This window comes from Euleptes europaea, chromosome 11 (genome assembly GCF_029931775.1).
Source record: "Euleptes europaea isolate rEulEur1 chromosome 11, rEulEur1.hap1, whole genome shotgun sequence".
In the NCBI taxonomy this organism is placed as follows: domain Eukaryota; kingdom Metazoa; phylum Chordata; class Lepidosauria; order Squamata; family Sphaerodactylidae; genus Euleptes; species Euleptes europaea.
Genome location: NC_079322.1, coordinates 18948530 through 18971298, shown reverse-complemented (window position 1 = coordinate 18971298; position 22769 = coordinate 18948530). Strand labels below are relative to the sequence as shown.

Here is a 22769-nt window from a genome sequence, read left to right as displayed (position 1 = left end):
TCTAAATTCAAAGCATATACTAAGCTACACTAAGCTACAGGCCCTCTTTAAACATACGCAAGAAAGACATCACATTTCAACTCTACCGCCCCTTTCTTTTTTTCACAAATTGTCGCAACAAAACTGCCTCCCTTCCTCCCTGTTTTGAGAATTATTTTCTGAATTATCTCTAAGGAAATGCCAACCTAACATTGCTCCTCCATAGGCGTAAGTCAATTTCTGCTGGTTCCAGTCAAAAAGACCCTACCTGCAGATTCCATTTCTGAGAGCACCCTCTGTGCATACTTCTTTGTGGGAATAATTCCAAATTACTCCCCCTGAAGAAAAACCCTACATCAGAGTAGACGTATCAGGCTACTTCACACATCTAGATTTTTTAAAATACATGCATAAAAGTGTAAAATATTAATGAAACAAATACAGGAACAATCTAGGTACACCAGGCAGGGAGAATGGCTGCAGTTTGACACTGGTTGATCACTCCGTAGCAAGCCTGGTTTAGCTTCTATGTCATGTGTGAAATAATGCCCAGTAGACAAATTAAAAGGCCAGTTCAAATTCCTGTTCAGACACGAATTGACTGGGTGGTCTTCAACAACTCACACTTCTTCAGGTTCATCCCGGGAACAACTAAACTCACACCTTGTCTGGTTGTGCCCTGAGAGAACCTGGATGACGATTGTGAGTTTTCAAAGGCTACCCAGTCAATTCATGTCTGAACACAAATTTGAATTAGACATTTACTCTATCTTTTGATGGCCATTTCATACATTCTATCCGTGATCAGCTAGCTCAATGTCTTTTTATTTCTTTTTTCTTTAAAGGAAGCTATGAGAGAGTACCAATGTAATCAGAACCAACACACTGCGGTGGGAGGGGGAGTTAACCCTTTCCCCGTACTGTTCCCTAGATAGAAATACCTCCTCTAAGCTATTATTAGCCCTAGTACTGAAAAATTATTATTATTTATTCAATTTTTTGGGCTCAGAGTGACTTACAAAAATGAGGCAAGCTCATCCAAATCGTATCCTACCCCCACCATCTGCTTGTAAACTAATGCCACGTGACTATTCAATCACAGATTTCCAGCATCTCATGTTCTTGTGCCCTCAGTACAACTGGACATAACAATTACATTGTTGCAGAGGGTTGTTGGGAGTGAGGTTAGAATTGCAAAACATCTGGAATTTGAGCTGTGCAGGCAATGTACTCCAGGTGCAAATTTCACAAATTCCTAGATTAAAGCTAATATGGAACCTTTACTGCACAGAAAGACTGGAACACAACTGAAATTGACTTTCCTGAAAGTCTGCAAATCGATCCAGAAACCTGACAAGCCCATTTCAATCTGTTTTTCACACGTGCAGAAGCACATTTAAAACTGCCTTTCTGTTTTTCACATGGACGCACCAATAGCAATCTTTCTGCCTCTACGCTATCTAATACAGAGAGGAAGATCTGCAGAAACACATACACATCCTTCCTCATTCTCTTCATATATCCCTGAAATCTTCTGAAGTACAGACAAGATTCTACTCATCATATCAAAAGTGCCATTTGTATTCTAGATGTTCTTATAGTTCAGGGAGATGCCCACTCTTCCCTGATAATGTTTTATTTGTTTTAATGCATTTAAAATGCATCCTGACTGGAAGGGTAAAAATTGCAAAAAGAGTACATTTTTAAAAATAATCAAACATTTAGCAAATAAGCAGAGATAAGACATTCCTCAACTACTTCAACTGCTTAATTTTTTTAAAGAACTCATTAGAATCATTTCTGGTTTCCAGTCTGTTTTTCTGGAACAAATTCAGGCCCAGTACATTACTTGCCATTTTATTGGTTTAAATCAAATAATACCACACAGAAATCCAAATAAAATTGGTATGAAGTAGAGGCAGATACAATAAAGTAAAGACAAAATTATCAAGGGAATCAGAACACCTTTCCTACAAAGACAGGCTGAATCATTTGGGACTTGTTGCTTTCTTTAAAAAAACAACTATAGGAGTTCATGACAGAGATTATTGACAAATTTATGTATGGTGTGTGAGGATACAAGAAAAAAATTGTCTATCATACTAGAATGTGGGGATCACCCATCGAAGCTCATAAGAGTAGGTTCAGGGTTTTGTTTGCAAATAATTAATCTCTAGATTTCACTACCACATGGTCTTGCGATGGCTACCAGCACAGATTCCATGAAAGACAGATAATTAATGAAGAATCTATCAGTGGCAATTAGGGATGAAACTATAATGAAACTTCTATATAATAAGGCAAATATTAGGTACTAGAGACAAAAAAAAGAAAGCTTTCATCCTCTGCTTCAGAGTATTCAAAAGCATATGGCTGGTTACTGTGAGAAGAAAATACTAAACTTGATGGGCCTTGGTATGATCCAGCACGGCAGTTACTTTCTTCCTGTGATACAACTGCAGGAAACTTTCTCAATCACTTTATGTTGCCCGTTCATTTTTTGCTAAATTTTATCCCAACTATGAAAATCTCCTAATGCTATAATAACTACGGTATATGTCTTAAACTACAAACAATAATGGGATTCTTCATAGTCTAGTGTTATACACTATGCTACACTTCTATAGTACCACAGAAGGTTTAACTGTTGTACTACAAGACTAAATCAAAAAGGAAGCAATTAGCCAGATACTGATTAGGAATGTTTTCCTACTAATTCAAAAGCTGAAATTCTGCCTCAAAATAAAACAGCAGTGCAAGTTCTGATCAGAGACCCGTTCTGCAGTTCTTTTCCAGATTTTAACTAGCCTGAAGGAATATTTTGCCTGAGTAAAGACTGAAGTCTGTTTTCCAATAACTCAACTGCTATTATAGAAAATTAACAACAAAATGCAACAATTTTGTGCATTTTAGGTATTTAGTTGTCTGGTTGAATAAAAGTCCGATACTGGCATTATGGAATATAAAATATTCTATTAGGGTTATAATCTCAGAGTCTGATGATGTGTTCCCTAAAACTATGATGTTGTAACCTAAAATGACATTCCCCCAACAAAGAAATATCTCCCTCTGAGTTAATCACGTGTGCTCACATGAGCAAATGTGGCCGGATCAAGACCTTAGATTACGTAATGGACAAGCATCTCTTAATAGAATTTAAAGTGTTTGAGAATTTAACATCCGGATTCTAAGCACAGATATAAACATCACAGCAACTATTTGGGACTTACTACCATGCAGTAGTGCATGGGTGAACTTCATACCTTACTCAAGCACTAACAAGGGTCTAATTCGTATCCTACCAAAGTCTTAAAAAGACTTACTCATATCTTGCTAAAGTCCTGTTGACAGCAGCTGATAAAGCACTCAGAATCTCTTAAAATTGATACTGACATGAAACAAGAGGGTCTTCATGAATTCCACGCCTAACTTGAATTAGATATCCTTTTTAACTCCCTCTTCTAACCCCATGCCTTCTTATATAATATTCAAGAGTTTAAAAAAAAAGATGTAGAACAAGTGGCCAGGAATTCATAAATATTATGCCTAACCAAAAGGAAAATTGAGGAAGAGAGAGAGATGTTCAGGTTTCTTGTCTCTTGTATTTTAGCAGTTCTGATACTATAGTATAGCTGACAACTGCAGAGAACTGGGAGAAAGGTCCCATATCTCTGACCTAAAGAATTCTAAGAAATACATCCAAAGCTCTCCTGTTTGGCCCTGTTTACAACCCCACAGTACTAGGGAGAGAAGAAAATCTGCAATAAGCATTTATGTGGGGAGGAAAACACCTATATTTTGATGGGCAAACTCTTGGATGAAGCATATTTTAAATGATTCTCCCAAGTCACCACTAACATCCTTCCATCGCAATGTAAGCTCATGCCAACTGCCAAACCCCAAAAAACTTTAAATTCAGTAATATAAAGTCCTATCGTAAAAGTACTTTTATAATCTTGATCTCCCAAAGCAGATTCAAAAGGATGAAAATACATCCAAGAGAACAATCAGCATCTCTTGCTAAGGTGATAACAGGCCTTAATACTTCCTCCACTTATTACCACACATGCTTGTGAGCAAGGATATTCATGGACAGAGCTGGTGGCAAGAGAGGCCAATTCCTGCTCTCTCACATAACTGAGTAGTAAATAAACTACAAATACCTGTATTTTTTTTACTATTTGTGTCCTGGTTTCTATTGTTTGATCAACAACAAAAAAGCCACTTCTGACAAAGATATCTTTCTCCCTTGTATTGCAAACTGCCAAATCCCAGTGGCACAAGGAATTTCGTATAGCTTATTCTCCATTCTCATTGATGCACTGCTTTATGGCACCAATCCCAATCAAACTGAAATTTAAAATCTATCAAGGTCCAACAACACAGCTCAATAAAAAATATACTTAACATACAATGGACTCTGACGCAGGGCTATGGCAATGTTGCCACAGCTTGCACAAGGCCTTATTCTGATCTTAAATGTGCAAATCACTGACATCTAGCATTCCACTTTTTACCAATGGAGGTGTCAAGGCAAGATTTCTTTATATTAAGAGTGTTGGGGGGGGTCCAACTCCTGGAATTCTCTCTGCTCTACGTACTTTGGTTAAAGGTGGAGCACAGTTTCACATGGTAAAGCAAACCCAGATGTTTTTCACCTTCCCAGTAAAGAGCATGACTAACTTTACACACCAAGAAGAACTTCCAATTGTAAAAAAAAGGGACTTTATAAAGTCTCTCCTTCTTACATCTTATAAACTTCATTTTAGGCTTTATACTTGTCTTGTATTTTTTTAAGTATCGGAATGTTTTATAGAGAGGGTTGGTTGGTAAATTTTGTAAGGTTGGGGGATGGGGATGAAAGAGAACCATGCTGCTTGCTGCAATAGAAATTATCCCCCAAGTATTCTACAATAATCAAAGAATTCTGCAGCTACTTCCTCCTCCTCCTCCCCCTTCTAAGAATTTGTAAGATAAATACAAGTTGGAAACTGAAGACCAGCACTAATGCACATGTTACACACTGGCCAAGTTAGCACACACAGGATTGCAGCTTAAAGCAAATGTATTTATTCAGAATTAAAGTCACAGCAGTTTCAATAGGATTTACACACAGGATTGCACCTTATCAGGAAGCAAATTCCATTTAATTCAGTGTAACTTACTCTCAATTAAACATGTACAGGACAGGCCTGCACATATTCAGAAACTCTGCGAACTAAATGCTGATTTTAATACCAGGACTTACATTAACTATGAGTGCTCACACTGGAATAGAATATAAAGCACTAAACAGCTATGAGATTGCTAGAAAGAAAGCAAAGTATACAATTCAAGATTACCATAATTCCTATCACTCATGCCACAACAAACCCACAGGATGAATCTAACGAAGTCCTTAAGAAAAACCCTCACCCTTCCCCCTCCCCAAAAACTGCACAAGGCAGCCTTCAAAAGAGAGCACGGGCTTAGTGAGTGAGCTAGAAGGGAGAGAGGGAACTTACCTCAAAACCCAGCCAAGTGGAAATCAGAGCAGTAATTCTACAAGTCGGCGGAGTACACTTCCAGAGCTACCATGGTGTGAAGAAGTGCTGGGCAGCATTGCCCAAAGGCATCACTAATACACTGATGACTAATGACTGGGCCAGGAAGACAATGAATTTGGGGGTTGAAAACTAAGAGAAACCATGCAGTACACCTTGACAAATGGGCTTTCACAATTTCATTCACTGAATAACCTTTAAGCACAAAATTGGCTCAAGTTCCCTTGGGAATAACTTGACACATGTTGTTGAACAATGATAGAGGCATTTCCCTTCTTTTTAACGAGCCGTCCTTATGCTAAATACATAAACACGATTGCGGGGAATGAAACTTAAAGTTAACTTACTTGTTGGTTAGATATGGAAAAAATAATACCCAGAAGGTTAACCAAAACAGCTTTTTCCCAATTGGAGGGTAGGTTGTAAAGAAAAGTATCCCATTTTTAAAGTATATGAATTATAACAATTTATTGTTAGTGGTGGAACACATGGGTAAGGAGGAATGGGGAGGAGAAGAAACACATTTTCCAGAACCCATAAAATAAGCAGTAAGAAAGCAAGCACTAAGAGTTTGCTTAACTGCTGCAGTTCAAGCAGAAATAGGTCTAATTTGTAAACAGAGCAATCGTTATCGAATAAATCAAGTCCCATGTAAAACTTTGCAATGGTGTGTGCCCCCCTCAACCACCACAAATGCCCCCAGGACAACAGCAACTATTTGTTGTTGCTGTTGCCTTCAATGTAAATAGCCTTCAAATTTAAAAAACAACAATTTAGACTATTTTTACAGTCAGAATAAAATATCTGAAGTGTCTCTAAATTAACAAGAGCCACTTAGCCCAGACAGCACTGCCTTTAGCAGCTCCTAAAAACCTCAGGGAAGAAAAAGACAGAGAGAGAGAGAAAGATCTTAAAACAGGAAGCTTAGTAAGCTCATAAAACTGTTGTTGGAGCCAGGAACACATAGCATATTTAATCTGCAAACTGTGAGAGAGTCTACAATGATTTCAGCAAGATCTGAGGCATGCCCTCAAGGTTTGCTGGGATCTGGGATTAGGGGGTTGATAAGAACCTCAGCTGCCCATGGACATGTTTTTCTTCTGCAGTTAAACACAAATGCAGAGAGACGTTTGACTGCTGCTTGGCGTTACTGCTCAAGTTATATAAAAGCTTTGCAGCTCCTTTTGCTGTCAATATATCAAAGTTGGAAAAAAATCATCAAAGTGTGAAATTTCATTTAAAGTCTTTGCCAGTCTACAGCTCTATTTCACAGACCTATCAAATAAAAGTAAAGATGAGGAAAATACACTCAGAGAACTTGGAGGAGGGAAAAAAGTTTTGCTGTGTGCCTCCCTCCCATTTTTTCTTTTGTTTATTCCATCTCTCTTTATCTGAATTTTAAACTGGAACAAATGAATCCCAATGGCAAGAGAACAAGAGAACAAAGATGGTGTGAGTGTGTGTGGGGAGGATAAAAGCAAAGGTGTGTGTTTTAGAAACACTCTAGTTAAAAAGCCAACTGAAATTGATTATTAGAGCTGAGCCATTGCTTGTTATTGAACAAAAGGATCTCTGGGTCAGTTTAGCATCTTAATTTCTTACAAGATGTCTTGACTTCATGACTCTTCAAATAAAGTGCAGAATATGAGGGCCGGCTATAGGAAAGCCTTCTTCAAAGTATCTCTTTAGCTTAGGGGATTTACCACAATTGCATATAGAAGAAAACTCTGACTTTTGAGATAATCTACTATAGTCTAAAAGCATTAACATTCCATTACTAAGGTCTTCCTGAGGATTTCATGACTCACTGATTCACTCTTGCTCTGAGCCTGCTTCTTCTTAGTACATTACTGTCTCCTCACACCAGAATGCATGCAACAATGGCCATTAAACCGTTTCCTTTCATAACTCTCAAGCGTTCCCCCTTACTAGAGTGGATCCCCACCTTTAATAAGCATCAGATGCTTTACTCAGAGAGAAAACTGTGGAAAAGTTTTCTAAAATGCTTTCTAACGTCAAATATATATACCTCAGCAGCAATGCAGATGTGTTCAAGTAATTACACATGATTACAAGCAAGAAAGAGAGAAATGAGATAAGAACTGTAAAACAATGTATACTCTTTAAAGCACTATTTATAAAGATAAATAATAATTGCAGCAAGGATAGCCATCCTAACTCCACTGGGATCAATGGGGGATTAGGCAGCGGCTTTAGTAGAAAGCTGGTCCCCCTCCCCACATGCATTTATTAAACTTTTCAACATTTGGAGAAAGTGTTTTATTTTGCAAAAGCTGAGATTTTCATTGAGAAAATTCTGCCTCTTTCAAAATACTTTTGATTCAAAATTAAACTTTTTAGGAAAGTGACACATTTTCATTTCAAAAGAGTTTTGACTTTTCTGAAACAGAATGTTGGGTCCTGGCTAACGTATGAGTTTTGCACAAATTTTTGTCAAGATAATGCAATGTGATATCTTCTTCTGTTTTGTTTTTCTTCAGGAGACAAACATTTCAGCAAACAATGTTACACCGGTGACCATGTGCAGTGATGTTAAGTAAACTGTGTGTACACACGCTCACACCTCAAAACAGTTCTACTTACTCTCCAGCTCTGATTTTTTTCCTTTTAAGAATTATAAGAATTACCCTTCATCTTTCCCTTACTAATCATTAGATTTCTGGCACCCCAATCCTTATCATAACTATTTCAAAATAACTAACATCTCACTGATTTCACTGGAACTTTATAAGTGTGTGCTTAAGCACAGTACCTAACCATTTACCTAAACTGCAACTAACCTACACATGTGGCAGTGCAATCCTAAACAGAGTTATACCCTTCAAAGCACATTGAAGTCAAGTGGCTTAGAACCGTGTAACTCTTTTTAGGACTGCACCATCATTCAGAAGTCCCACTGGGGGATTGTGCAGATGATGGCAACCGTATTGTTAAACAAAAAAGTAGTTTCCTCTTAAAATCAGTACAAAGTTACTTAACATTGTTTTGTAGCCTAATTTAAAAAGAAAACAAATCTTCTAAAAATCATTATGTACCAGTGCACCACAAGTTAATTTTCATTTCATAAGTAAATTCTTGAAATATTTGAGTTTACACTATTGAAGTCATTCACCGTTAGATTTTACAGACAGCCTCAACTAAGTTACCGTAAGGTGATAAGAAAGTATGTCACAGGTTTCAGATTTCTTTGTTTTTAAACATTGCATTCTTCTTCTTTCAAAATAATTTTTGAGATATACAATTAATAAACTGTCAGATTCTAATTAATTTTTAATAAAGAGCCTAAAGGAAACAATTACAGATATCAATCACTAAGGCACCTTTCCAAATTAAGAATATAATTGTATAAATGCTCCAAACAGTCTCAGCTCATAATCATGAGAAGGGGGGGAAATTCTTCTACACTTTTTTACACTACTCCCTTCAAAGAAATAAACTTGGGTTGTTCTTTGGAGTTCATTTGAACCGAACAAGCTGATGCTTTAACAGAACACGGACAAAGAAAAACAGAAATCAAATCCCTTCTAGTAAAAATAGTTTGTACTTTAATGAACCTCGTTTTTTGTTTTATTTTTTAAATGGAAATCACTGGATTTCAATATGATCCCTGAAAATTTACTCAAAACTACAGGCTCAAGTTTCAAAAACTGACAAGGCCCTAGAAGTTTAGTGCATGTTGTTATTATTATATGCCCAGATATGCAGGCTTATTTAATGGGATGTACACATTAACTTGCCAAAACAGATAGCCACCCATACCTTGGGCTTAAAATTTTTTTAAAAAGAGGTTCCGTTAGGCTGGGATGCAAACGGTGCATCACTTCAAACTGATGTGGCAGCTGGAAAATGTGGAACAGCTGGCAAAGAGCAGTGAGAAAATGTTTTACATAAATATCTCTACATATAAACTGGCAGAAGGCCACAAACACAAGACCCAAAGGATGGGATGAACACAATACACCAGAGGATTCAAATAATTGGGGGCTGGGGTTAGGGTGTGTGAGGGGGTTCCCCCCCTTTTTCTCATGTGGTGTTTGCAAGGGACAATACCCAATTGGCAGCCCCTCAGCTAGAAACGCTGCAACTGTGAACAACCCAAAGTTGAAGGGCTAAACTAACACAACAAAACAGATTCTCTGCTGAACCCTTCTAAGTTTCCTTTGATGTGTTTGCTTGTCCAAATCACTTTGCTTTCATGTATTTACTCTGCCTCCTTTGTCCAAAGGCTCCCTCTCCAGCTTTCTTTCCAAATTTGAGAAAGTTAACTGCCCGGTGCGATTCACATAACTCTTCCAGCTACGCAGACCTCCCCATCCAATAATGAGGTTTAGAAGAGGAAGCCAAAAACCAAAGGGAAAGAGAGATGTCTCGACAACAGAAAAATACTCAAAACCAAGGAGCTTCGGTCTGCACCTTGCCAAAAAATTAGCAAGTCTCAACTAACCACAATGGAAATTTAAGCATCTGATGCTCCTGGGTCCAAAAGTTCATGCCAAAAGCAACCAACCAGCCTTGAAGTAGACACAGGAACTTTTCCTCCTTTTTTGCAACAGCAACAGAAATGACCATTAAGTTTAAAAGCAAAAATTTCACCTTCCTCCAGTTGTGCGCGAGGAGCCTCGCCCTCATCTCCCCTCCCACTTCAATTCCTTCCCCCAAACTTTCCAGCACGGGAATCAAACTTTGAAAGCAAGAAAGAAAAAGTAACAGGAGAGGGGCAGATTCATGACACTACAAACAACAGCACAAGGTTGTGTACAGTACCACATCCGATCACTTGCTTCCACCACTCCAGATGTGGCAAACTTCCAGTCACCTCAGAAACTACTGGCAGGATATATTTTTTCCCCTTCCTTCCTTCCTTTTTTATTTTCTTTTTTTCCCTTTTTGGAAGAGGCCAAGCAGCTGCTCCAAGCCTGCGAAACGTGCAGTTAAGCAGAACTGTGGGACGCTAAGCCTGCAAACCCTTTCCGAGCGCAGCGGGGCCGAGGCTGCCAGTCGAAGGGGGAGAAGGAATATCCCGCAGCCCGCTCTTACTCCTAGTTTCCTTAAGGTTTCCACGGGACTCGCTCCCGAGAAAGCGGGCAGAGAGGACTGCGACGCTTTCTGCAGGGAACCGCGCGCTCGGGGTTGCACTTCCCAAAAGAGCCGCCCGCGGTCCCTCGCATCCCCTCCCTCCAGCCCAACTCCATGAGAAATCAAACCCAGAAGAAGAAGGGGGGGGGGGAGAAAAGGATCTTCCCGCTCCCCCAAAACAAACAAACAAAAATCCCGTTCTAGCTTCTTTCCTGCCCCGCCGGGCGCGCTGCAAGTTAAACAAAGAACTTTTCTTCTTCCCCCCCCCCGCACCCCTCCGCGTGTTTGTCTCCAAAACTCGCCCCTTAACGTACCTGCTGCAGCCGCTGCTTCTGCTGGGGTCAGGAGGAGCCCCGAACTTCCCATAGGAAAGAGATTTGGGGGGGGGATCTGCCTCCCGCAAGACGCCGCCGCCGCGGCAACACAATGGGCTCCTCGGCGGCCGACACTTTTAACAGCACCGATCCCCGAGGATGAATGGGGGCATTTTTTGGCTTCTGTTTTGGAGTGGGGAAGAGGCAGGAGGAGGGGGGAGGGGGAGGAGGAGGGCGCTGGGGTGCGCGCGCGCGCGTTTAAGGTTGTTGGATGTTTCTTAACACTCGCCCAAGCGCGCGCCCGCCCGCCCGCTCCCCCCCGTTGTGGGCGCGGGCTGCTCCCCATCCAGATCTCGCCTCGGTTCCAGGGATCCCGTAACCCGATCCCTCCCGAGTCACTCGGCTCACCCTGAGTGACATCTCCCTGACCGGGTCCAACCACAAACTCTCCCGAAAGCAAAAGAAGAGATTTTTTCTTTTAAAGAGAGAGGAGGAGGAGGAGGAGGAGGGTAGGGGAAAGAAAGAACTGCAAAACTTGCACGCGGCAACCCATTTCCGACCCGCCGCCACTTCCTCCTCCTGCAACCACGGAGCGGTTTTATTATTATTATTATCCCCCCCTCCTTCCACGTTTCTTTGCTCCTTTCCCAACCCGCCGGGGGAGAAAAGAGGGACCTTTCCGGCGCGCCTACTCACGTGCTCGGAAAAGTTGTCTTCTCGGCGGGCCCGCTCGCCCCAAGTTGTGCAGAGGTCCCGGGGGCGGCCCCGGCCTCCGCCGCCGCCCCTCCCCGCCTAGCCCAGCGCCGCCGCCGCCTCCTCCCCGCCTTTCGGTGGGAGGGGAGGGGGAGGGCAGCTATCCCGGCTCGCTCAACTTCCTTGGCCGGAGCGGGTCTGCACGTGGGGAGGGGGGGGAAGGCGAGGAATCCCCCTCCCCTCCCTCTGGCGGCGGCTGGGCGGCCTTTGCTGATTATTAAAGCCCAAAAAAAGGCGGGAGGGAGGCAGCGGATGGCGGGAATCGGTGTGAGGGATGAAGAAGGGGGGGAGGGGAACGAGGGCCGCCGCGGCGTCCTCGCCCCCCCCCCCGCAGACAAAATGGATGGGAGTGGAGACCCCTTTTCCTCCTCCTCCTCGTCCTCATCTTTCCACACTTTTCTCCCCCCTCCTCCGGCTCCCACGGGAGAAGCCGCTCCCTCGGCCGGGAGGGCCCGCCGGGGAGGCCTCGTCTTCTCCTCTCCCTCCGGCGGGCGTTTCCCTCAGGCGACGGTTGCTCCACTTTCCCGCCCTTTCCGCTGACCGTTGCCGCGCCGGTCGCTGATTCCCCCTCAGAGGGACTCTACAGGCCGCCGGTTGCTGTGGGAGTAGAAAAGGGCCCGAGTCCAGGAGCACCTTCAGGACTCACCGAAATATTTTCTGGCCGGGAAGGAGCTTTCGAGAGCCACAGCTCACTTCTGCAGTAGTAGAAAAGAGCAAGAGTCCAGGAGCACCTTCAGGACTCACCGAAATATTTCCTGGCCGGGAAGGAGCTTTCGAGAGCCACAGCTCACTTCTGCAGTAGTAGAAAAGAGCAAGAGTCCAGGAGCACCTTCAGGACTCACCGAAATATTTTCTGGCAGGGCAGGCGCTTTCGTGAGCCTGAGGAGTAGAAAAGGGCCCGAGTCCAGGAGCACCTTCAGGACTCACCGAAATATTTTCTGGCCGGGAAGGAGCTTTCGAGAGCCACAGCTCACTTCTGCAGTAGTAGAAAAGAGCAAGAGTCCAGGAGCACCTTCAGGACTCACCGAAATATTTTCTGGCAGGGCAGGCGCTTTCGTGAGCCTGAGGAGTAGAAAAGGGCAAGAGTCCAGGAGCACCTTCAGGACTCACCGAAATATTTTCTGGCCGGGAAGGAGCTTTCGAGAGCCACAGCTCACTTCTGCAGTAGTAGAAAAGAGCAAGAGTCCAGGAGCACCTTCAGGACTCAACGAAATATTTTCTGGCCGGGAAGGAGCTTTCGAGAGCCACAGCTCACTTCTGCAGTAGTAGAAAAGAGCAAGAGTCCAGGAGCAAGTTCAAGACTCACCGAAATATTTCCTGGCAGGGCAGGAGCTTTCGTGAGCCTGAGGAGTAGAAAAGGGCAAGAGTCCAGGAGCACCTTCAGGACTCACCGAAACATTTTCTGGCAGGGCAGGAGCTTTCGAGAGCCACAGCTCACTTCTGCAGTAGTAGAAAAGAGCAAGAGTCCAGGAGCACCTTCAAGACTCACCGAAATATTTCCTGGCCGGGAAGGAGCTTTCGTGACCCTGAGGAGTAGAAAAGAGCAAGAATCCAGGAGCACCTTCAAGACTAACCAAAATATTTTCTGGCCGGGAAGGAGCTTTCGAGAGCCACAGCTCACTTCTGCAGTAGTAGAAAAGAGCAGGAGTCCAGGAGCACCTTCAAGACTCCCCGAAATATTTCCTGGCCGGGAAGGAGCTTTCGTGACCCTGAGGAGTAGAAAAGGGCCCGAGTCCAGGAGCACCTTCAGGACTCACCGAAATATTTTCTGGCCGGGAAGGAGCTTTCGAGAGCCACAGCTCACTTCTGCAGTAGTAGAAAAGAGCAAGAGTCCAGGAGCACCTTCAAGACTCACCGAAATATTTCCTGGCAGGGCAGGAGCTTTCGTGAGCCTGAGGAGTAGAAAAGGGCAAGAGTCCAGGAGCACCTTCAGGACTCACCGAAATATTTTCTGGCAGGGCAGGAGCTTTCGAGAGCCACAGCTCACTTCTGCAGTAGTAGAAAAGAGCAAGAGTCCAGGAGCACCTTCAAGACTCACTGAAATATTTCCTGGCAGGGCAGGAGCTTTCGTGAGCCTGAGGAGTAGAAAAGGGCAAGAGTCCAGGAGCACCTTCAGGACTCACCAAAATATTTTCTGGCAGGGCAGGAGCTTTCGAGAGCCACAGCTCACTTCTGCAGTAGTAGAAAAGAGCAAGAGTCCAGGAGCACCTTCAAGACTCACCGAAATATTTCCTGGCAGGGCAGGAGCTTTCGTGAGCCTGAGGAGTAGAAAAGGGCAAGAGTCCAGGAGCACCTTCAGGACTCACCGAAATATTTTCTGGCAGGGCAGGAGCTTTCGAGAGCCACAGCTCACTTCTGCAGTAGTAGAAAAGAGCAAGAGTCCAGGAGCACCTTCAAGACTCACCGAAATATTTCCTGGCAGGGCAGGAGCTTTCGTGAGCCTGAGGAGTAGAAAAGGGCAAGAGTCCAGGAGCACCTTCAGGACTCACCGAAATATTTTCTGGCAGGGCAGGAGCTTTCGAGAGCCACAGCTCACTTCTGCAGTAGTAGAAAAGAGCAAGAGTCCAGGAGCACCTTCAAGACTCACCGAAATATTTTCTGGCAGGGCAGGAGCTTTCGTGAGCCTGAGGAGTAGAAAAGGGCAAGAGTCCAGGAGCACCTTCAGGACTCACCGAAATATTTTCTGGCAGGGTAGGCGCTTTCGTGAGCCACAGCTCACTTCTGCAGTAGTAGAAAAGAGCAAGAGTCCAGGAGCACCTTTAAGACTCACCGAAATATTTTCTGGCAGGGTAGGAGCTTTCGAGAGCCTGAGGAGTAGAAAAGAGCAAGAGTCCAGGAGCACCTTCAAGACTCACCGAAATATTTTCTGGCAGGGCAGGAGCTTTCGTGAGCCTGAGGAGTAGAAAAGGGCAAGAGTCCAGGAGCACCTTCAAGACTCACCGAAATATTTTCTGGCAGGGTAGGCGCTTTCGTGAGCCACAGCTCACTTCTGCAGTAGTAGAAAAGAGCAAGAGTCCAGGAGCACCTTCAAGACTCACCGAAATATTTTCTGGCAGGGTAGGAGCTTTCGAGAGCCTCAGCAGTAGAAAACAGCAAGAGTCCAGGAGCACCTTCAAGACTCACCGAAATATTTTCTGGCAGGGCAGGAGCTTTCGAGAGCCTGAGGAGTAGAAAAGGGCAAGTGTCCAGGAGCACCTTCAGGACTCACCGAAATATTTTCTGGCAGGGTAGGCGCTTTCGTGAGCCACAGCTCACTTCTGCAGTAGTAGAAAAGAGCAAGAGTCCAGGAGCACCTTCAAGACTCACCGAAATATTTTCTGGCAGGGTAGGAGCTTTCGAGAGCCTGAGCAGTAGAAAAGAGCAAGAGTCCAGGAGCACCTTCAAGACTCACCGAAATATTTTCTGGCAGGGCAGGAGCTTTCGTGAGCCTGAGGAGTAGAAAAGGGCAAGAGTCCAGGAGCACCTTCAGGACTCACCAAAATATTTTCTGGCAGGGTAGGAGCTTTCGAGAGCCACAGCTCACTTCTGCAGTAGTAGAAAAAAGCAAGAGTCCAGGAGCACCTTCAAGACTCACCGAAATATTTCCTGGCCGGGAAGGAGCTTTCGTGAGCCTGAGGAGTAGAAAAGGGCAAGAGTCCAGGAGCACCTTCAGGACTCACCGAAATATTTTCTGGCAGGGTAGGCGCTTTCGTGACCCTGAGGAGTAGAAAAGAGCAAGAGTCCAGGAGCACCTTCAAGACTCACCGAAATATTTTCTGGCCGGGAAGGAGCTTTCGAGAGCCACAGCTCACTTCTGCAGTAGTAGAAAAGAGCAAGAGTCCACTAGCACCTTCAAGACTAACAAAAATATTTTCTGGTAGGGTAGGAGCTGTCGTGAGCCACAGCTCCCTTCGAAGAACTCTAGCTCATACCCTACCAGAAAGGGCAAGAGTCCAGTAGCACCTTCAAGACTAACCAAAATATTTTCTGGCAGGGTAGGAGCTTTCGTGAGCCTGTGTTAGTCTTTTGTGGCTCACGAAAGCTCCTACCCTGCCAGAAAATATTTTGGTTAGTCTTGAAGGTGCTACTGGACTCTTTCTCTTTTCTACTACTGCAGACAGACTAACACGGCCATCCACTGTGATTTTTCTGTGGGCTCCACCACGCCTGCTTGTTTGTTTTTAATCTGTCAGGCGGTTCAAGATCAGAAAAGGATCCCCCCCCCAACCCATACTTTGGGGGCACCGCACATTGTCTTCCCAGCGATGTATTAAGAGTTTGAAAATGTAAAAAAAAAAAACGTTTTAAAAGGGTTTTTGGATACCACGGCTTATAAATGGTTGGAAGACGTCTTCACAGCTAAAGGGGCCAAACAAAGTGCGAACAGTATTTTTTATAACGTTTTCAAACTCTTCATACATCGTCGAAGGCTTTCACTGTCAGAGTTCATCGGTTCTTGTAGGTTATCCGGGCTGTGTGACCGTGGTCTTGGTATTTTCTTTCCTGACGTTTCGCCAGCAGCTGTGGCAGGCATCTTCAGAGGAGTAACACTGAAGGACAGTGTCTCGAAGAGAACCATCTTAATACATCGCTGGGAATACAAGTGCGGAAGAACCTCTATTTTTGAAAGAGCGGAAGAACCTCTGTGTATTCATTCCTTCAAATTCAGTTATTTCTTCATGACATGGGATTAATGTCACACTTTTTAGCTGTTTGGCACTGTTTAAGGCAGGGGTGGAGTTTTTTGGCACTGTTTAAGGCAGGGTTTTTTCCGCCAAGGGCCATTTGAATATTTATACCATGATTCGCGGTACATACGAAATTATCAACTTAAAAATTAGCCGACCAAGCCCCAAGCAGGCAGCTGTCCCAGATGACCACCCACCCACCCCGGCATGGGCAAGCAGGCAGGCATCCAAACAGAGGCGCACTCGCCCACCTGGTGGCACAGGATGACAGGATGGTCTGTTGCACCAGCCGGGCGTAACCGTCCAGCCGCACGCTGGGGTTGCTCTTGCTCCGCATGGTCAGGGCTGGATTCTAAAACCGTCTTCTGCTACCTCTGCCTGCAGGGATGAAATGAGGACACACTGGCTAAGAACACACACACACATTCTGGCCCTGCCTCCTTTAACCCCTCCATTGTCGCCATTTCCACTCCCAGCCCTCTTGTCGTACAGAGGGAATACGTTTCTCCATGGCCTGGGTGGGAAAGGGTTAAAACGGTTTCTTGGGCAGTCCTAGCAGCTCCATAGCTAACGACTGTTCTGCAAGGGGGAAAGAAAGTTCCTTTTCTCGGCAAAACAAACTCACATCCACCTTGAATAGAGGCTATTCCTGTCTGCGGGGGTGGGGGGTGGATCACCAGTCTTTGATCCTTCTGAGACCAAATGATTTCGCGGGCCTCAAACGGCCTCCAGGCCTGATGTTCCCCACCCCTGGTTTAAGGCCTCATCATTTACAATCTTACGTTACTTTAAAAAAAAATGTTGCTAGTGTTAAAGCACGCATCATGCCTCAAGATACTTCCAAAATGCAAGATGAAGATGCCAATACAAGCGCTGAGATCTGGGGCTAATTCTGATTTTGTTTCATACAGGCATATCCAGGGAAGGATATTTGTTCCATCAGGGCCCAGAGGTGTGCCGAACAGTTTGTTCAACCTCAACAAGGTAATCTCCAAGAAGCTGTAGCAGAGACGGTGTGGCACTGGGATGTGCACCTGGCGAACAATCTCTATTACAGAATCATACAGTTGGAAGGGGCCATACTGGCACCTAGTCCAACCCCCTGCTTAATGCAGGATCAGCCTAGAGCATCCCTGACAAATGTTTAGGTACCAGGTTGTTTGAACAGGACCATTTGTCCATAGTGAAAGCTCACTAACCCTACAGTTCTCACAAATGGTAGCTTGAGAGGCAAACCTATTTATGAGTGTACTACTTTGGGCTAAGATGGAAGCTCACACAACTGAATGTGAATTCTCCCCACCCCCATATGTATTTATTTAGTTGCAGCATTTTTAGTCTGCTTTTTGAGACAGGAAAGAAAAAAATCCAGCATACACAGAAAATTATTCATTTTATTTAAAACATTTCTATACCACCTCTCCACCCAATTAGGATCCCCAATGTGTGTGTGGGTATATGGAGTGCCATCAAGCTGCAGCCTACTCATAGCAGCCCCATGGGGTTTTCAAGGCAAGAGACTAACAGAGATGATTTGCCAGTGCCGCCTTCTGCAGAGCAACCCTGGAATTCCTTGGTGGTCTCCCATCCAAATACTAACCAGGGCCATATAAATAATAATATAATATTACATGATAAATTCATAGTTAAAGCACATAAAACATACAAAGAGGGAAGAGGGGCCAAGAGTGAGGAAACACCAAGCAAAACAAAAAAGTTTTCACCTGCTTGGGGAAGACAACGATAGAGGGAGAGTCATCTGTTCATCTTGGAGGGAGTTGCAAAGTTTTGATGCCACATTTTAAGAGCCACTGTGGTCTAGTGGTTAAGAGGGGCAGACTCTAATCTGGAGAACCTGGTTCAGTTCCCCACTCCTCCACACAAGCTTGCTGGGTATCGTAGGGCCTGTCAGAGTTCTCTTAGAACTCTCTCAGCCTCACCTACCTCACAAGGTGCCTGTTGTGGGGATAGGAAGGGATTGTGATGGAAGGATACCCCAAAATTGGGTATACTCTCCAAACACTCATTATAGATTCTTGTAGGTTATCCGGGCTGTGTGACTGTGGTCTTGGGATTTTCTTTCCTGACGTTTCGCCAGCAGCTGTGGCAGGTATCTTCAGAGTAGTAACACTGTTACTACTCTGAAGATGCCTGCCACAGCTGCTGGCGAAACGTCAGGAAAGAAAATTCCAAGACCACGGTTACACACCCCGGATAACCTACAAGAACCAATGAAAACTGACCGTGAAAGCCTTCGACAATATTTTACTCATTATAGAGCTGGAATACTCTAATTTTTAATATAATTATTGATGGTTAAAACAGATTCTCTTTTTTCCATACTTAATAAGGTATCCTTAGATAGGTATGATAATTTCTTATCAATTGCATCCAGTGGGAGCAGAACTGGTCTTGTTTTAGTTTGCAGATAAGGCCATCCTTCTCATTTGAAAATATGACCTATAGTCTATGAAGGCTTGTAGCCACACTTTAGCTTCAATAGAACCTTGGCCTAATTCTAACCTTAAAGTTACTCCAGCTACACATCTTGGGGGCCCTCTAATTCACCACAAAAACTGTCACAATGGGAGGTCAATACTCTTATTGACCTGAAGAATCCATATTGAAGTACCATATAAAAGCTGTGGGATAATTTTCATGTTGAACATTTTCAATCTCCCAGGAATATATTTACCTCCTTTATGGAAGAAGAAATGTTTAATCACTGCCACTGGAGGTTTGATTTTTTTGGTTATAAATTTAAGATGGGGTTTCCATTTAAGGTTAGAATTAAAAATCATGCCAGGTATGGAAATGGGGAGACTTGTTCTAATTGAATACCATCAATTCTCCAAGTTATGGAGGTGACTTCCTTAGCTTTTGAAAACACCATACCTTTAGACTTTGTGTAATTGATCTTTAAGTTCCTCTGATTTACAATACTTTGAAAATGATTGCAAAGGTCTTTTCAAGCCTACCTGAGTGCAAGACATAAGAATGGCATCATCCGCATAAAGGAGTAAAGTTAGTGTTTTTGAAGATAAATATGGGGGGTGGAACTCTGCTGAGGAGAGATTAACTGAAAGGTCATTCAGATATAGATTTAAAAGTAGAGGTGCCAAAGGGCACCTTGAAAACCTTGTTTCACTCCTCTATCCAGGCAGAAAGTCCCCAAAATTAGTCCCTTATCACTACAACGCACTTGGGCCACACAAGAAGAATAAAAAATTTTGATCAACCAAAGGAGTCTTTTATCGATTGAAGTGTGCTCCAGTTTTCCCCACAATCTGTTCCTAGATATAGTGTCAAAAGCTCACTCCAGATCTATAAATGCAACATATAGTTTACCTTTAGGTAAAAGGGTATATTTTTCAACTAAATGGGCTAAGATCAAGCAATTGTCTTGAGGGGCAAAACCCTTCCTAAAACCAATTTGTTCATGTTCCAAAATATTTTTTGAGATTATCCATTCTTCCAATTTAAGATATAAATATGAAGCATATAACTTCCACTAAAGAGAGGAGACTGATAGGGCGGTAATTAGTTGGATCTGCCTTGGAGCCTTTCTTGAAGATTGGCACTATGATGGAATATTTCCAGATTGGGGGGATCATTTCCATGTGATTGATCTCAGGAAAAACTGTCAAGATAGCAAGTCATTGCATATCAGGAACTGTGAGGTCAGGAACACATTGCACTATGGGAAACTGGATTGAGCTGGATAGAGCAGGTGTTGCTCATGAGCTGATGCAAGAAGGTGCAACGACTAAGCAAATGAGTCAGCTGTGTGCTGATTGGTTCCTGTACACCTGAAATGTATAAAAGTACTGAGGAATGTAACCAACGCGCGGGAGATAGTTGGTGGAGTGTCGAGAGTGTGTGAGTTGGATTTTATGCACTGTAAATAAACAATCACTGGCTTTTTGTAGCTTGGCTGTTTCTGGATTCTATACTAAGGACTCTATAATTAATCCGCCAAGCTCCTCATGACAGGGTTATGGGCCCAGCCCGCTATGCTACAGGAGAGTAGGTAGGGGTGGCATTGAGTCAGAAGATCCAGAAGGCTACAGAGCAGTGAGAGTCTGAGTGAAGACATGGCTCAGACTGGAATTCCGGTGGAAAACCGACTGCTGAGAACTACCACGTCTTGTCAGTTCGAATGGAGAAGTATTTAAAGCGTGAGTCCCTGTGGGGTGCTGTGGAGGGGGGCCCTGCTGCTGAAGATGATGGAAGCCCCAGTTAGTGCAGCAGATAGGGACCGAGACCAGAAGGCGCTGGCAAATATTCTGACAGTAGCTGATAGCCAGCTAACGTATGTGGCTAGTAAAAACAATGCGAAGGACGTGTGGGCGGCTTTGCGGGCCGTGCACCTACACACTTCGGCCGGGACTGTCCTTGCGTTAACAAGGAGGCTATAGAAGTGCCATAAATCGTCCATGACGCCAGCCAGTGAGCACCTCAGAACGCTAACTGAGTTGTTTAGACAGTTGGAGCTGAGGGGAAAGCAATACTCTCCTGAAGACCGGATGTATGTCATGCTCGGGTCTTTAGACGAGGGATTCCATGTGCTAATTACGTCTCGAGTGCATGGATGCAACACAGCTCACGCCAGAGTATGTGACCGGGAGAATCCTTGAGGATGAAGCAAGACGGGAGGAATGCCGAGGGCAGAGGACCTCAGCCATGCAGCGAACACAACCGGTGATTAGAGCAGCTCATCAATCATCGCGGATGACGGCAGCCCAGCCGGTGGTTCACCCGAGAGGATTCCTGCAGATTACGTCAGCCCAGGCGGGGGGTCACCCGGGAGGATTCTGGGAGACTACGCAGATGACAACAGCCCTGGAGAATTGGCAACCCAGAGAAGCAAGTGTCTTCCCTATGCAGAAAGCGCCGAAGCAAGCTCTTGGAGCTGGGGGCCATGGGCATGAAGATTACAAGCAGGAGCTGGAGGAGCACGTGTGTTATGTAAAGAAATGCTACAGCTGTGGCTCAACGAGGCATCTTCAAAGAGACTGTCTGCAAAGGAAAAGAAAGCAAAATAAACAGGACAGCACAAGGTCGTTTGATATGTCTACAGCTGTTGTTCTGGCAGAAGCCAGTAAGGACTCTGATTTATGGTTGCTCGACAGCGGAGCAAGTGAGGTTTTCACTAATGAGGCTATTAACTTGAGCAATAAAACAGAGTCAGCCAGAACACATGTGAGCCTAGCTGATGGGACAAGGTTGGCTGTAAAGTGTGAGGGGGATTTGTTTTTTCCTACCTTAAATTACACTTTTAAGAAAGTATTATGCATACCTTCCCTGGAAAACAATTTGCTCAGTGTGTCAACCCTTGCAAAAGCTGGCTTCACTGTAGTGTTTAAAGATAAAGCATGCAGTGTAAGTCGAGAAGGAGCTTTGCTGTTAACAGGGGACCTGAAGCAGAATGTATATGTGGTTAGCAGAGAGACTCTAGAAGCCAAGAATGTTTTGGGGGTGGAGAATGTAAATCCCCATGATGGATGTGTTCATTTATTACATCGTAGGCTGGGTCACGCCAATTTCCACATCATAAAAAAGACCCTAGAGTTATTGGGTGATGGTGTGAAATTAAATAAGTGCAGTAAGTTTTTGGACTGCACAGTCTGTAAATCTGCTAAGAGTAAACGGTGCCCCATAGCTAAAGCAAGCCAGAGAGTGACCCAAAGACCCCTACAATTAGTCCATGTAGATATCTGTGGCCCTTTCAAGGCAAGTGTGTCAGGGAACAAGTATTTTTTGGTGGTCACAGATGACTTCACGAGGTTCGGGTGGGTCTACTTGCTCAAACAGAAGACTGAGGCTTATCAAACCTTGAAATATTGACTTGCCAGAGTGGAGAGGCAGCTAGATTTGCAAGTGGGAGCCATTCAGAGTGACAGAGGCAGTGAGTTCCAGTCTCAGGCCCTGATCCAATGGCTAGAGAGTAAGGGGATAGAGCACCGCTTGGCTAACCCCTGTGTGCCACAAGAAAATGGGGTTGCTGAAAGGAGAGGAGGATACTTACAGTCTATGATGCAAGCATTGCTCGAGGATGCTAATCTGAAGCCTACATACTGGGCAGAGGCAATTAAAGCAGCTTGCTATTTAATAAACAGACTGTGGACTTCAACCATTAATGACATTCCCTATAGGGTACTTTATGGGAAGAATCCTTTAAAACACCTGAAAGTGTTTGATACCAAGGCATGGGTGAATATACCACTTCAACTGAGAAGGAAAGGTGGCAAGAAATCTAAGCAAATGCTGTTTCTAGGGTACCAGAATGCAGCTAAATCCTATAGATTTGCAAATGACTTCAATAAAATAACTGAGTAGGTCAGCAAGCTTTGCAGAAGCTCAGAATTGGCAAAGGCTGCATGGAGCAGAAAAGGAAAATGAAACTCTTATCTTGC

General features: G+C 44.1%; 1 protein-coding gene across 1 annotated transcript in view; it reads right to left on the bottom strand.

Annotated features, from left to right (window-relative positions):
- Positions 1-10950, bottom strand: part of GLI3 (GLI family zinc finger 3) — a 309607-nt gene extending 298657 nt beyond the window's left edge. Inside the window, exon 1 of the mRNA XM_056857509.1 lies at positions 10934-10950. The gene's annotated coding sequence lies outside the window, so the exon portion shown is untranslated. The remainder of the gene's footprint in view (positions 1-10933) is intronic.
- Positions 10951-22769: the final 11819 nt, after the last annotated feature.